Source organism: Rattus rattus, chromosome 1 (genome assembly GCF_011064425.1).
Source record: "Rattus rattus isolate New Zealand chromosome 1, Rrattus_CSIRO_v1, whole genome shotgun sequence".
Taxonomy (NCBI): Eukaryota; Metazoa; Chordata; class Mammalia; order Rodentia; family Muridae; genus Rattus; species Rattus rattus.
In genome coordinates this window covers 138683158-138699594 of record NC_046154.1, presented here as the reverse complement: position 1 = coordinate 138699594, position 16437 = coordinate 138683158, and the positions used below count along the sequence as shown (strand labels likewise).

General features: G+C 38.4%; 1 long non-coding RNA gene across 1 annotated transcript; it reads left to right on the top strand.

Moving 5' to 3' along the window:
• Positions 1–77: 77 nt before the first annotated feature.
• Positions 78–9730, top strand: LOC116903661. Its single transcript, XR_004388289.1, has 2 exons — positions 78–2008; positions 8035–9730. It is a non-coding gene; the product is annotated as an uncharacterized LOC116903661 (long non-coding RNA).
• The last annotated feature ends 6707 nt before the right edge of the window (positions 9731–16437 follow it).

The following is a 16437-nucleotide window of genomic DNA, read 5'->3' as shown; positions in this document are numbered from 1 at the left end:
AGCTTAGGTGATTTCCTTGATGCAAAGCTCACAACAGACTCCAGGAAGAAAGCAACACGCTTGGAATGATTCTATAAACCCTTCTCTCCTTTGCAAACCAGTACCATCAATGACAAAACCTGTACAGTGGACAGCAAGACTCAAGTGTTTACACTCGTACTAGCATCGATGGGATGATTCTTTTTCTACGCATTTCAGGATTTGTTTTTTACTTTTAGGTTTTGCAGATGAGAACATTCTTTATGACAGAAATCCTATGCAGCACATGTATGGCTTTTGAAGAGACCAAGGAGCTCAATATCCATCCGTGATGTAAATTAAATGCTAATCATGATTCAGTATTCAATTGCAAAAATAAAATTTATATACAAAGAGCCATGGCGGGAGGGACAGAATGAGAATCAGATTCTCAAGTGTGTGCATCTCCTATTGAAATACACCCACAAAGCCACGGTAGAGGAAAAGGGACTGTTTCCAGGTCTGTTTCTAGGTGCAGGATGAGCACGGGTCAGCAGGTGTGATTCCGGAAACCACATGCCACACCTTTCTAGTGCCAAACTTTGTTCAATCACAGAACTGATACGGTATTCCCCCAGACTGAGAATAAGTGGTGTCCCAAAACAGACAAGGAAAGAATAATCAGGTTCTTTGCTGTATACAGACTTACCCTCTTCCCATCCAAGGTCAAAGCGATGTGTCTACTAGAGACTTTGGGACACCTTTTAGCAAGTGAGTGCATACAGATGCAAAGTGTATGCTATCAAAAATAAAAACTGCCTGGACTGCTTGAGGGCTTACCACTCCATCAGCTAAGATTTGTATGTGAATCATCTGTAAAGTTGTGCTCTTACAAGCTTCTGAGTTTTAAATACCTCCATACAGCAAGTAAACATTCCCGCTTTCTGTTCTCGGTGTCATTGGTCATGGTGCTTTTTGTTGCATTAAAAGTGCCGGTCAAACTTTGATAGTATTTTTTTATAGTTGGTGCAGAGTGGAATAACTCATGGATTATTTCAATATTTTTGTAATAAAAATATAGGGTGTACATATAGGCATCGTCGCTTTTTTTATAGACTTGGAATTATTTAAAATACATTAATGTCATATTCACTTGGGATGTCAGAATCCGGTCTACAAATCCATCAGCCTGCCTCAGCAGATGGAAAACACTTGTCTCTGGCAAGATCACCTTGCTTTTAGCAATTTGATGGCTCTGAGAATCTGAGCAGGGGTGCTATCAGAGTTTCAAGTGGAAAGGGAAGTGGCCTAAGTAGAAAGGGCTTGTGAAGACTGGCCAATGTCTCCCAGGAAATCAAAGATGTGATTTCTTTCACCCATCCATTAGAACAACCTGACCACAGTGGAAGATGTCTTAAACTTCCTTGCCTGGTTTTATACTAACCCAGCTGATATATTAAAAATTAGTCAAATCACAAAAAAAAGGACAGAAGACAGTCAGTTTAATTTAAGTATTCACTTAAAATAGTTAAGATCCAGAGCCACCACCTGAAATGGATGTACCATCCAAAGACTGTGATTCCCAAAGTAGCATCCACAGGGAGAGAGAGGGCTCAACCTGGGACTTCTTTTGGTACAAAGCCCCAAAGTGATTTTGTAAGACAAATAATTTTTATCAGACATATTTCATAATTCTCAATGATGTGTCCCTTCAAGTGAGATTTCCACTACAACACTCTAATCTTTTGTTCAAATGAAAAAATATTACATTGACACAATAAAGTTCCAGGAAGACACTTGGCTTCTAGCAAATGGTGAACACATCCCATTCCAGTGTTGAAGAAAATCATAATAATTTGGGCAGATACTTCGCTGATGTGCAGAACCATGAATCATTAACTTCATTAGTTCCAAGACAACTTTTAACTGATGAACTCTGAAGACTGACCTTCCCAGGTGGACCTCAGCTTTGACTCTGTGAGCGGATAACAGTTCCAATGTAATAGTGTCCAGCCAAACAACCCAACAGGATCCACCACTCTTCTATCATGTAAGTTCTAAGTTACTTCTCAACTTGACTTCACATGTAACATGCTAAGGGTTAAAACAGCTGTGGTATAAATAGAAGGTAATGTGCTGGGCTTGTTCTAATAGTAATATAAGCAATCAGACAAATGTAAAAAGCTCGATTTTTCCAGCTATTTCCCAAATAATGAAAATATTCTTGGTCCTGACTTATGAGAAAATTATGATGTTTCAGTGAATGATGAATTCTTGTTAAGGAAACAAGTTATCAAGCATGTTACAGTTGTGACTTCCAAATGTAAGCAAAGCAAACAACAATCATAGCATGGCTCCAACAGGAGTTAATCTTGCTTTGCTGATTCAGAAAGCACTTGCTGTCATCAGGCTGTTGAAGAAGGTAAACACAGACCCCAGAGTTAGAAGGCAGGATACAATGAGGCATTGATAATACACAAAGGAGCAATTTTCATTTTTCCTAAAACTTTATTTTCTTCTGACATGAAGCTCTGCACAAAATTGCTGAAAATAATCAAAAAGGATGAGCACTGGCTAGGGTGAGCACTGGCTAGGGTGAGCACTGGCTAGGGTGAGCACTGGCTAGGGTGAGCACTGGCTAGGGTGAGCACTGGCTAGGGCGAGCAATGGCTAGCACACAAATAGAAATGAGGGACTTTTTGTCTTGGGCCAAGATTTCCTGGGCCTGAATCCACTTTGATTCACTTAAAAGCAGGAACTTACTATCTTGTGGTAGTCAATGTTTCCGCAGGATTGTCATGTTTTCTAAAGAGAAAAAAAATCTCTCTAATTAGCATTTATAGATTAATCCGTACTTAAAGAACACGGTTGTGCTGAGACTTCATTTGTGTCCATTTTTCATGCCTATCAAAGTCTGATTCCCAAGAAATTATGTTCTCTGCATACTTACAGTATCCTGCTTAACTGTGTCTTGTCCAGTTCAAGAACTGCTTTTGCAGACACTTCATGAAAATTCATTTGTGAAGAATGCTATTAGCCCAACAGATGAAAAAAATTCCTTTACTAAGAGGTTCAGATTTTGAAATTCAAGCGTTAGCAACAAACAAATTACAAAGATAACCTGAAGATAACTAATCTGAGGATAAATGTAAAAAAGTGAATCTCTATACACCCAGTTTGCTTTGCTTTATGTTTTAGTGAAGTGATATAGTTTGGCAAGATGGTTTGGCAGGCAAGTCAAGGTGCCACTAAATCTGATAGTATGAGTTCAGTCCCCAGAACCCACCTGGTAATAGGGAGAACTGACTTTAAGTTGTCCCTTGACCTCCACACATGGCCCCACATATATACATTAAATAAATACATTGAATGATAGATGATAGATAGATAGAGAGAGAGAGAGAGAGAGATGATACATTGATAAATGATAGCTCATAGATAGGTGATAGATAGATAGATAGATAGATAGATAGATAGATAGATAGATAGATAGATAGATAGATAGACAGATGAAAAGACAGGCAGAAAGACAGACAGACAGACAGTAGATGGATGGGTAGATGATAGCTTTTTTGGAGTTTTATACCTATAAGATGGCTCAGCAATAAAGCTAATCACTGCAAAAAGATGCAAACTTGACCTGTGCTGGCCCCTGGAACTCATATAATGTAAAGAGATATCGATCTCTACAGATTTGTCCTTTGACCTCCACACATATACCATAGCACAGGTGTCTTCTCCCATACAAGCATTATACACGCAGGCACAGACAGAAAGAAAGGCAGAGTCTCTTATAAGTATATACACACAGACAAATTTAGAAATGCATTAGAATAGTTTAAATCTCCATGACTTTTCGGAATCACTTATAGGTGTGTTGTGAACATATAAATGACAAAGATAAAGTACGTTTTGCCTTTTAATGCATAGGAAGTGGCATGTTATTGGCATGTGACCTTTTAGATCAGAAACTTTTTTTAAAAAATCAACTGTCCAAGCCTATAAGGCATGCAATTCCTTGCTCCTTGAATTAAGTGAACTTTATCATCCTTAAGCATCTCATCTTTTTTTTTTTTTATAATGAACAGCATTTAATTGGGGCTGGCTTACAGGTTCAGAGGTTCAGTCCATTATCATTATGGCAGGAAACATGGCAGTTTCCAGGCAGACATGGTTGTGGAAAAGGAGCCAAGAGTTCTATATCTTGATGCACAGTCAGGAGAAGACTGACTTCCAAAGCATCTCATCTTTTAAGGGTTTATGTCACATCATGTTCTTTGGATTAAGCAAAGGAGAATGCTTATGTCCAAACAGGGTTGTGTAAAGTTGACAGTCACTTCCAAATGCACTAGATGCTACTGAGTGGAAACAAATTCTGACACAATGTTTAGACAAGAATCCTGTGAACTTTTTCTAATGAGCCAATTTCTAGACTAAATATAAGCTCCCCTGCATTCTCCACATATCTTTGCCATTAGCCATGGTGGCTTCTATATAAAGCTTGGGTGAAATGCCTGCATTTTATGTTTCCAAGGAAAATTCCTTAAAACCTCTTTTAAAAACAGTTTCATCTGTCTTTTAGAATCAGTCTGGGAGGATGGGGGAGGCAAAAACTGACAGTACAGCACAACCAAGGTGGACCTTGTTATAATTTTAGTGATAACGCAAGTCATTTCATTTTCTTTTGAAAAAAGAAATCCAGTGTCACTTTTGAAAATACTCAAAGTCTCTAGTTCTGCCAGCTTTGACTCATGGCACCCCTCTGTTACCCAACATTCGATACTTCCAAGTGACTAGGAATAGGTGATTTCCCATTAGTCCCCCTTCCAGAGTCATTTTCCCAACCTGTATCCAGATGAGAGATGACTTAAACACTAGGTGACATCCGTTCTTCTTTCTCAGGCATATATAGTAGCTTCAGGTCATGACAAAGATCTCTGTCAACAGGTCTTGTCCAGTCGCTGCCCCATGGGCCCATCTCCACATTCCAGATCTTTCCCCATGATGGGCAGCCTCAATAGGATCATTACCCACTAGAGAGTAAAACTGCAGCTTGTGGGCGGAATTGGATAAAAATGTAATGAGTCATTTAATTTTACTAATTGTAGCAATTAGGCCAGCTCACAAGCAGCTACCACAGCAGAGAGCCAAATGGAAGAAGTGGCGAACAGCCATGTGCCCACAGAAATAAGGGGCTCAGAAACTCTTCAAAGAGTGGTCAAGGCATTAGATAACCTTAGTGTCTACCTGAACTTTCCCGTAGATTCCATGAGGAAGCAACAATTTAGACTCTTAGTATATTCCAGGCAGTAATCTTGCCCAGAAATGCAAAATGTAGCAACCTGGGTGGCCTAGGCTTTGCTAGGTAAGGGTGCTGGCTGCTCCTGACTTGCCTAATCATTTTGTTTAAATGTTTCCACGTTATACTGATATGACACAAACTCATGAACACTCTAAGTTGAACATTGCTTTGATTATTTTGTTTGCCTATAGATTTCCTTGTGCCTTGATGCCCATACCAGAGTATCATGATTAAGAATTTGCAATGTTAGTGCTGTACTGAAGACCCTTACCTCTGCCCTCTCTCTTGCCCCTCACAACCACCAGTGAGTGCCATCATTTTCAGATGATACAGCCCAGAGATGGTAAATGGCTTGCCAAAGGCACCACAGCTAAGCTAGGGAAACAAGGCAAAAGTTTGACCCAGCTTCTACCAACAGAAAGATTTCCAAGAGCAGTGGTTATCGCACCAAAGCCTACTTTTTGATTCAGCAAGTCCAATGGAAAAACCAATCGTGTTTCAATTTTTCCAGGAACATTTCAGGAAAAATCTAAAAGATCTCTGGGTGATGAGAAACGGAAGTCTCTATTGTGTAGTCCTGAACAGTGCTCCGAGTTTGACTCACTGTGGGTGGATCACTGTTTTTTGTTTTTTTCTTTTGTTGTTTTGTTTGTTTGTTTCATTTAGCAGCAGTCCTCACCCCATGACCCTGCTCTAAACTAAATTAAGTCCAAAATATAAAGTAACCTGAGGCTTCTTTCCTTGTGCTCTGCCCGGGTCTCCCACCGTTATCCAATTAAGCAGACTGAAAAAATAATTCATCAAAGCTACTTATGAAAAAGAGAGACTTTGAGATGACATTGTTTTATATAAGATAATTATTTCCATATCTTATGTCGCCAAATTAATGTGTACGAGGATTGCTTTAAACATGAGTGCTAATCTAGAAATGTTATCTCACACTGAGTGAGGTTCCGAATATACCAAATGTTTATCAAACATGTATTGAATTCTAAAGCATTTAGTATGTTCTTTTTTCCTCCCAATTTAAAAGCAGTGAAATACACGGTTGAATGCTAACCCACCCATTGATGCCAGTGCATGGGAACAAGTATTATACAGGAACTGGGCTCACTGCTTGAACAGATGCTGAAAATGTAGCAGATAATAAACCAATTTCCCAACCCTGCCGTTTGTTTTTAAAAACCTTTTGGTGTCCAGTGTCAATGGCACATCCAGATTAGCAATATTACCTTCCTACCTTAATTTAAGCAGATCTTGAAGAACTCAGGTTAAGTTTGAGGTCAGTAATTTTAACAGGATATTAAAGGAAATCTGCCCTAGATTATAGATGAACACTGAGATCAAGCACGTTTTACAGTCAGTACCGTATATTCAACCCTCGCTGATCCCCCTGGTCATTTGTTGAGCAAGCCTCCCCCAGGACTGTAGCCACTAGACCATCAACAAGTATAAAAGGGCCTCTCAGTAACTCACTCACGGTGGGTTCTAAGCTGCTTAACTGGTTCCTAGTCTTCATTTCTAAATCTTTTCTGCTCTAGAACACTGACATTTTTCTTATTTCCATATATACTTAATTCTACATTAAAATAGTAAAGAAACGTGAACTTTTTTAGGACTTTCCTACAAACCTACCAATAAGCACTTGGCACACAGAGATGGGTGTGAGGAAACTACACCAATGACATGCCATATCAGGACAAGTAAGGGAAGGAAGGGCCTAGTGATGCTGCTATATCCTGATCACAGAGGCTCAAGTCACCATCAATACATTCGCCTGCAGGTTATCACTTTCTTAGACATTTAGACACATAGATAGTTACCGATGAGGTGGTTGCAGAACAAAGATGTCATTTAATATTGAATTAATTAATTAAAATAATAAGCAAATATTAGCAGTATGGTACAACACAAAACTTCCTTTTGAGTTATTATTGAAGCCTGCCACCTACCCCGTTATTAGAGTTTCAGAAAATGTGAGGTTCTGTGTTTTTATTATACTTCTACCGGCCAGATTAAACAGGTTTGCCCTTTCCTTTCTCTACAGCTTAATTTGCATTAAAATGGAACTAATCAAATTCTTACTTTAAGTGTTGCAAATAGGAACAAATGGAGATGTTGTGTTTAAGCTAATTTAATTTAACTATTGTAGTGGCATTCTGGCATGGAGTTATATCCAATCAACAATTTTAATTATTTCAAATTATTTCACTACCAGTAAGTTCTAGGATGCCCCTAAGTATGTTGAAAATAGATTTTGAGTTTCCATCGTTGTAAGAAACTCTTGTTTCTATTACAAACCAGCAAAATGTCTTAATGCATCATTCATTGCGGTCCATTGTCACAGGAAAGCCAGCAATTGATTTGAGTATGCTGGGCACCCTGAAATTCACATAGCAATTAGACCTGTGATTTCTCTAAGGAGCCCCCATGAATTTTTTATTCCTCTTAAGACAGGAAAGGGGGGAAAACAGATTACCACCCTACAACCAAAGGACAGTAGCCTGTCATTTTAAAACCTGATTTCAAATCACTAAAATACTCAGTTTCCCTTATGAACACATCAAATGTGTTGTGCATAAAAAGGGAGGGAGTAGATGGGTCTCAAAAGTCAGTTTCAGTGGCTTGGGGTGAAACATTTTCCTTGGCTTGAATTAGAAGCAAGGAGCTCTGTGAAGAGAGCAGTGGAGTGCAATGAGCCAGGACCTGCAGACACGTCCCAAGCTGTCACAGTTCAGAACATTGATGCCTTGATTCAATTCTTTTTTTTACAGAAACATCATGGAACTTATCGAGTTTTACTGGAGATGAATTGCAGTTAATTAATCCAATAGACGATTCAATCTTGCAAATTCTTGACTTGTAATATTGTAATCAAGCTACTGGAAGAGACGACTCAGTTAATGGGAAAGGAGAAGTTGGTTCAGCACAATGCCCTGATGTGTCCAGGCCTGAAGAGACAGACCTCTGAGAAGCAGAGCTAACGAAATTTTGTTACCTGGTCCCTCAACATGAATGTCATTAGTGTCCATGATATCCATCTGCTATCTTTTTATTTCCAGTAAGAACTGCTTTAAAAAAAATCGGCCAATGAATTCCTGGGAGCTTTTATAGCTCAGAGAAATGGGTATGGGTAAAGGGACCTACCTGCTTCAAGTGGATTGAAGCCTACTTGTTTAGAAATGAAAAAATGTCTCTGTGATCTGTGATTAATCGATCTGTCTTGAGTACCTTTGCCACTTTCAATTTGTTCCATTTTCAGCATTATAATAACCAATGTGTGAAGCTTTCATTTATTACAATTCAGCTTCAAAGGTTAAATCTGCACAGGTGTAGTTATGGAGAGATTTGATGCCTGCCTTGCTATGTGATAACATTGCCAGCCCCAAACCAATATCCATTTCCACAAGGAACCACTAGCCTATAGCTTCTCAGATCACATGAAATCTTGGTTAAAGATGACCGACCAAATGGCCTTAATGCCTACATTTTCATTCATAAGAAAACAGGACTGCTGAGAGTGTCTAATCATGATCCCTTCCATTTCTCTCTTTCAAATAAAGGTGAAAATGAAGGTGTCAGAAGTTCAGATATAGTTTCAGAGTATGCAAGAGTCTAATGTGTTTGTGGTCTTGTTGAATTTTCTATCCAATCATGTGACATGGGTTTTAGAGGTTAGATTTAGATAAAAGAGTGAAAGTCACTAAGTGTATCCATTATGCACTGGAAGGAAAAAAACCAAGATGGAGCAGGGACCATTGCGTTCCCTATATAAGCATCTTGGTTGCTCTATCAAAGATTTCTCTCAGGCTTCTGAGAGGCATTCCTGGTCATCAGCTCTCATGTCCAAGCAAGTCATTCCTTAGAACTGTGTCTGTGTATAACCACTAAAATAGAATGATAGAAAGGCAACCTCCTACCATGTAACTTATTCTAACATGCCAGGCAACCAGAACAAGCAAGTTTAAGGAACTGTTCACGTCCTGAATCTACAGCCTCCTGTGTAATGTATAAGTTGGTTAACTGTAGGGACATAGGGGCAATAACAGTCCTCTCTATCAAGGCTCAGAAAAAAGACCGTAGGAGTATTGAGCACCAAGACAGAAGATCTGTACCAATGTATAGACCCAAGAAAACCTGTCCATCACTTGTCAGGACATTTGCCTATTTTACAAACTAGACACATAAACTAATCTCTGTTGTTCCATAATTCTGGCAACTCACATGTCTTCTTATGAAAGGACAAGGCCAAGCTAACATGGAAAGATGGAGGTGACATAGGAAACTTCATATCAAAACTGGCTCTGTCTAAGAAAACCTTCCTTCCAATAGTTCTTTTCGATTAGTGGCCTGTGTAATGATCTGTATATCAATAGCTTCTGATGGATTATAAGTCACTCTTGCTTATGCTTAAATGCAGACTACTTAATTATCTCTCTTTTACTTACAATAAGATTCAGGGTTACCATGGCCTTACTCTTTATGCCACTGTAAATAGGTCATAATATCATAAGAGGCCCATGTTCAAACAGACTTCACCCAACTAAATCAGTATCATAGTTCTTGCAAAACAGTTTGAATCTTGACTCTACCAGTCAGTCACCTTATCTGTATACCTATTCCCAGATTCATAATTCCTGTGAGAGTAATTTTCAGAACAATGGAGTAAAAATCAAAGGACAGTTATGCAATTTTTTCACCTGGACAAAAAAATCATTAGATGGTTGATCGCCCCAAAATTCTGACTTTTCCTCATGACTGGGTTTCTTTTCATTTGCCGGCTTCCAACATTTGAATTTTCCAGATGACTGCTGAACCATTTTCACCAAACCAAAGTAGACAGTGCGGCATTATTAAAAAGTGAAATCTGTCCGCATAAATGCAAATATCCCTAAGAAAACTCTAGAAGTCGATCACTCAAGCAGCATATGTGGTTTTGTGGTAGCACACATCTAGAATCTCAGAAAGAGTCTAGATGTTTGAAGTGTACATTTTTTCCATCTTCTCATATGATATACAGATGAACAAACTGTCAGGTGTTGCAAGAGGAACTTAATTTTCTTGTGCAGACATCTTTTGCTGGCAACATGCAGCAGCTAAGCGTCTCTTTGTTGTACAAAGAGAAATCTCACAAAATAACCGCAAACTAGTTTTATTTACTTTCTAAAAATGGTCGGCTGTGTTTCAGATGTTCTATACATTGCTGCATGGGGATCTCCTACAATGTGGCAGTTCTTCGAGGCCTTCCACTGCCTTTTCTGGGCAAGGAGACTTCTTTTAGCCTTGGCTGTGCTGTGTTTCTTCATTTTGTCATTGATGTCCTGCTGTTCATAAATCTTAAACATTTACAAATGTATCTGACAGAATGGTTTAAAGGAAATACAAAATCTTTAACTTTTTATTGTTCAAATAGAATATTTCATTTTAAGTCTCCCCTGTAATACCTTATAGCTGTAATTGTTCAAAAATTGTTGGATCCAAATACTTCATGGTGAATTTAATGGCTGCAGTTGGAGAAAAAAGGCAATTTTTCCAAAATCAAACAAATTATCTAACTTTTGAGATTCGATTTACAGATATCATTCCAATTAACAACTGCTTGCTGGTTACCATGAATATTGTAATGTTGGTTATTTTCCCAGTTAATCCCTGACCCATTTCTCCACGAGAAAAAAAAAAGTCTACAATGAAGGAAATTCACCTTTCAGAAGGGAGATTGAGGATATTCACCCTGCCCCAGATTTGTTTCTTCCAGGTCGTCTTGGGAAGTTAGTCTTACTCCTCCTCGTATGCTGGATGGCGAAGATATAGATCTCCTCAAATAGAGTGCCTGGCTCATCTACTGATTTGACATTTGGCAGAAAACACACAAGTTGTGTGACCTACTCCCCTCTAAGGGCACTTTAGCTGCACAGCTTGCTCTGAGTCACTTACTGGAGAGATCTTGGAGAGGCATTTGGCTATGCAAACATTATGAGGGATTTCAAACACAGTGCAAACATTCCCAAGTCCCTAAGTAGTATTGTAATCGTGTATAATTCTACATTCAGAGCCAAGAATAACATCCTGAGACAGATGATGAAATTCATTCTTGAATCTCTCCTTTCCCTCGAAGTAGTCTCCCTGCACACCAAAGCCTCACCACTAAGCCATGTTTGTCCACCTGCTATGTTATTTTGGACTCTTCCCAGAACTCAGGCTGTGGCCACAAACCTGGTGCCTATGACCCTTCAAACGCAGCTGACACGTACACGGAAGGTTTGGCTTTGTTTTCCTTTTGTCTTGAGACGTTGGATGATCAGTCTCTGCACCTGTACATCATTGAGAGGATGTCTGGCTAACAGTTGATTGGCAATCACACCCAGAAAACAAAAGCTGTTTCGTCTATTGTCTCTGATTCTGGGGTGATTGATATAAAATTTATAGATTAATAGAAAAACAGAAATCTCTGTGTTGAATATTATGACTGTTTAAAGATATTCTATGAAACAATATTCTCTATAGTGTGAAATATGTTACATTCAGGTATAGTGACACGAGGTCATTGGTCCAACAATACCAGCAAAGAAACAAGGAATCTGTACACACCAGGGTCCTCAATCCTACTCTATCTTTATTCCTCCAAACTTACTTTGGCCTCATTACCCTCCCCACCCCCAACCCCATATAAAAGAGTGAGGATATTTGTTTATCTACCTCACAGGTAAAGTGTGTGAGGGCTGGTAAAGCACTTGGATTAGAAACCACTGGGCCTCTCACTAAATTGAAGAAACATGGAAAACTTTGTGCATAACAGGAAAGAGAAGGGTGGGTTGTCTTCAGTTGCCTGAAAAGCAGCAGCTACACCAGTGACTACAGGAAAAACTTTGCCCTCAAAGTTCTAGGCAGAAATTAAAAGCTTCCTAATGAGAAGAGTTAATCCCTCGTATAGACACTAAGTATCTCCATATAGATGGACCAACTTCTCCTTAAACAAACTAAATTTTACTAACTGTTTATAAACACAACTAGAAAACTTGGCCCTTTCTAATCCCTGAGGACTTTGTATGGGTGATCCCATTTTCCAGGACCATGCAGAGTTTCCAGTTCAGCCCTGGTGAGGCTAACTGATGCTCTGAAAATTAACTCCTGGAAGATGAGTAACATATTATTCCATTAGATTTGGAATGGTTTAACTGGTCTTACATTTCATTTCTAACACAACACCTTTGCAACAGAAGAGTGTGGAACTTTGTTCCTGCTCAGAAATCCTGAGTTGATTCATCTCCACATTATAAATGTATTTTAAATATTTCAGTGAAGCACTTGCTCAAGGGCTTCGGCAACATATTGCAATATGGCTACTAGCATAAATGCGATACACAGATGTGAGCTCCACTAAAGGTTATAGAAAGTGGGGAGATGGTAGGAAAAATAGCCTCAGCTAAGATCCTGTACAACTCTTCCAAAGCAATGCCTGTTCCCTTGCCTAAATGACTGAACTAGGTAGAAATAATATAATTTGGGGTTATAAACATTTGTAATTTTTGAGTCAGAGAAAATATTATAAAATAAGAATGCACCATTGAACTATGCTAACAGTAAGGGTAATGTGTTAATGATGTGGCTCCATTCAGTACCCTTATTTAATAACTATATTCATTTACACAATAAAATCCACAGTCTTAAAACTAGGAAATAGTTTCCAAATGTTCTCTTGAGGAGTGAATTAGATATCAGGTTGTGCTTGGATTATATATTGACACCCAATATAATCACTTCTGTTTCTCTAAAATTGAGTTCAAAGATTTAAATTTTCAAATTGGCTAAACAATTCTAATTCATGACATTAGACTTTCCAAAGCATGACTGTACCATAGAAAATTATGTTAAAATTATCTACCAAAATATTTCTACTCTATTGTCAAAATAGAGTTACTGTTATGATAGTTGGGTCATGTAAGAACAGTAAGTGGGTACACGGTAATTTTAATATTCCTGATTTTTCTATCCCCTTCTAATATTTTTTCTACCCCAAAATGCAAAAGTGTATCCTTTTATCATAAAAATAAACATCAGTCTTGATTCAGTTTTATACAGAACACTGAAGTTGACTATGTAGTCTAGTTTCAGGTGGGATTGGTAGGACTAGCAGAGGCGGTGGAAAGGACACGCTATGGAGAGACTCTATCACAAAGTGCAAGATAAAATCTAAGTGTGTCAGAGGGAACTGGGCAGCTCCTTGGCATAATGGCTTAGCGTTCTCAACGGAAGAGAAAAGCACAAGTTCCAACAACATGCTATCTAGGTAGAGCGACCCAGAACAACAAAGCATTGCTGGGAGAAAAAGAGTTGAGTCTTTTTCCAGTGCTTTCTATTCCACGTGGAACCCTCCAGAACCCTCGCGGAAAATCAGAGTGTCTTAGAAAAACCTAGCTTTTAGCACAGGTAGATGTGACTATTCAGCAATGGGCCCATCATTCTGTAAACCAAGCTTTATGGCTACAGCCAGCTAACATTCTTTTCAATAGGCAAATGAAACACACAAACACACAGAGAAAAATCCTCTACCTCCTAAATGAAACAGTTCCCAGTTTATTTATGTCAACTCTATTACTGACATATTATCCTCACAACACCTTTTTTCATGAACCCTTTGGCCAAAGTTTTATTTAGGTCCCACTTAAAGCCTTTCTCTGATCAACAAGGGGCAGTGGAGGAGAACATAGCTAGCCTTAGTGGGAATCTCGCTTCTATTTAAAAAAAAAAAATCTTGCTTTTCTTCTCTGTAGCCAGATAGCTTAATAGCCTCAAGAGTAAGTGCACAGGTATGGGTGTGAAGATGGCTTCCTGTTCCCAGAAGGAAGAGAACCAACAGAGAACCAGAGATGGAGATCCTCTTTGAGACCAAACAGTACTCGAGATTTAAAGCTAAGAAAAATATGCTGTAAAAGTGGGAGAATATCATCCCTCAATCTTTTACAGTAGGATCGGGATTTCTAGTAATGATAAATAATGCCGTTTTGTATAATGGCTTCAATACACATTGTAAAAGAATTATTTATAGATGAGCAGACTGGAAAGCAGACTTCCTCTGTATTTGCATCCAAGCAAGCGCTTGGGAAAGCACTAGTCGTGTTGACAGTGGATGAAGCAGGGGCATCCAGAGAACAACTGCTTTGCTGCATGTGAAGCCATCATACACGGTGAGCCTGCCTCCGAATGGCAAGAGTTTGGGCTCCTGACAGTGGTTCTCCATTCTCTCATTATTTTAAGTTGTGTAAGTTTCACATTTAACTACCTCAGCTGCTGTTGTTTGACTTCGAAATACAAAATCATCCACTTCACAATTAACAAATTATCCCATGGCGAATTTCAGATGGTTATTTGGCGCAAAACAATTTTCAAAAAAATTTTAAAACACAAGGAACCCAACTCCCACCATACTTGCTTTATTTGTAATTTTTAAAGCATGGGTTGGGATTAAAAAAAAGAGTCATGTCCTCCCAACACAAGGAGATACTGTATATATTTGCTTAATTTGCCTTAAATATTTTGTGCTTTCCCTTTTCCTTTGTCCAGTTTTTGCTTTTTAAATGTATCTCTGAACAAAAGAAGAGTAGTAGGTGGTAGATAAAGACAAACCTGAAGAGAACGGGCCACGAGGTTCTCAGCTCCCCGACGTCAACTGTACATAGTATCCTGACGCATAGCCGTCGACATTCTTGAGTTTCTCTCTCCATTTCAGAAAAAAAAAGGTGTTTGCAGGCAATGTGAAAACATTTCCCCCGGACAGCACGGTGCCTGGCCTCGGGTGCAAACCTGCCAGTCCTGTCTCTCACTTTGTAAACATTGTACAAATGTATTTGGAATTTTATTTGAAACAAAAAAAAATAAATGAGTTATTAATTTTTTCCTGTAAATATATATATATAGATATATAGATATACATATGCCAACCCCACATAACCGGACCTTCCTTTAGCATTCAGATTGTAAGTGTGTCTTTCTTGGTTGGAGGCTGCTGCCCTGAGCAGTAACTCCGAGTGCTAAAGCACAGTGCGTGGAGTATTCGCTATACCGCAGTACCATAGTTATTTTGGTCAGTTAAGTAAGTTACAATTTGTGATGAAATGAAGTGGAACGTAGTACTTCATATGAATAATTTTCCTTGGTTATTTGATCTTTTTTTTCTTGTAAAACTTTAAAAGAAAGAAAACTTGAAATTTTATATATTTGGATTTTGTAGAGTTTTTTTTTTTTATTTTATTGCAACACAAGGTACCAAAATCATAAAATAAAGTACACTGTGGTCATTTTAACAGAAGTTTGGTCCTCATTTTTTTTTTCAAAGTCTAGAAGTGTTGACTGGAATTCGGGTGAGGTGATGGGCAGGGTCGTGAACACAGACTTATGTTCAAGACAATAAGATCCAAAGCTATAAATAAGTAAATCTGAGTTCTGACAAATTTGAAGCACATTTAGGATTACACTACATCACTTTTTTCTTGTTCTTTCTGTTTTGAGATATCTTACCACCATGTCGTCCAAGTTGAAATTTGAGATCCTCCTACCTTACTCAGCTTTCTGAGTAACAACTCATGGTGGGGGAGGAGGGGGAATGGGAGGGATGTGCAAGATATATTTCTCTATGCCCAGTTTCATTTTTTAAGGTGTTTATTTTACTTAGTATACTTTTAGAAGCATTAAAGAATATCCTCCTAGAACAAATATAAAAGCAAATAAATAAATAAATAAATAAATAAATAAATAAATAAATAAATAAATGTGACCACAGGAACTTAAAAAGGAAACTAAATTGCTTGACTTTATATGAAAATATTTTCTTACAAATGTACTTTCTAAACTACGACACGTCTAATTGCTTTCTTTCTCTATTTAGTCCTACATTCCATGTAACTGTTGGGCATAAGTCTGTTTTCAATAAAAATTAGAAATGGACATGGAGGAGCTTGAAAGATGCTCAACACCAGCAGCATTCGCTGCTTTCCTGTGGGAACCAGTGTTTAGACACCAGCCCCCACACAAGCAGCTAGCAACAGAATCTAGCAACAGAATCTCCACATAGTTAAAGAAAATATTTTAGGATTATGGTCATTTGAGGTAAGTATAAAAAAGATGGCGTTTTAAGCAATGGTCACCACAAAGGACATTGTACAGGAAAATAAATAAATACA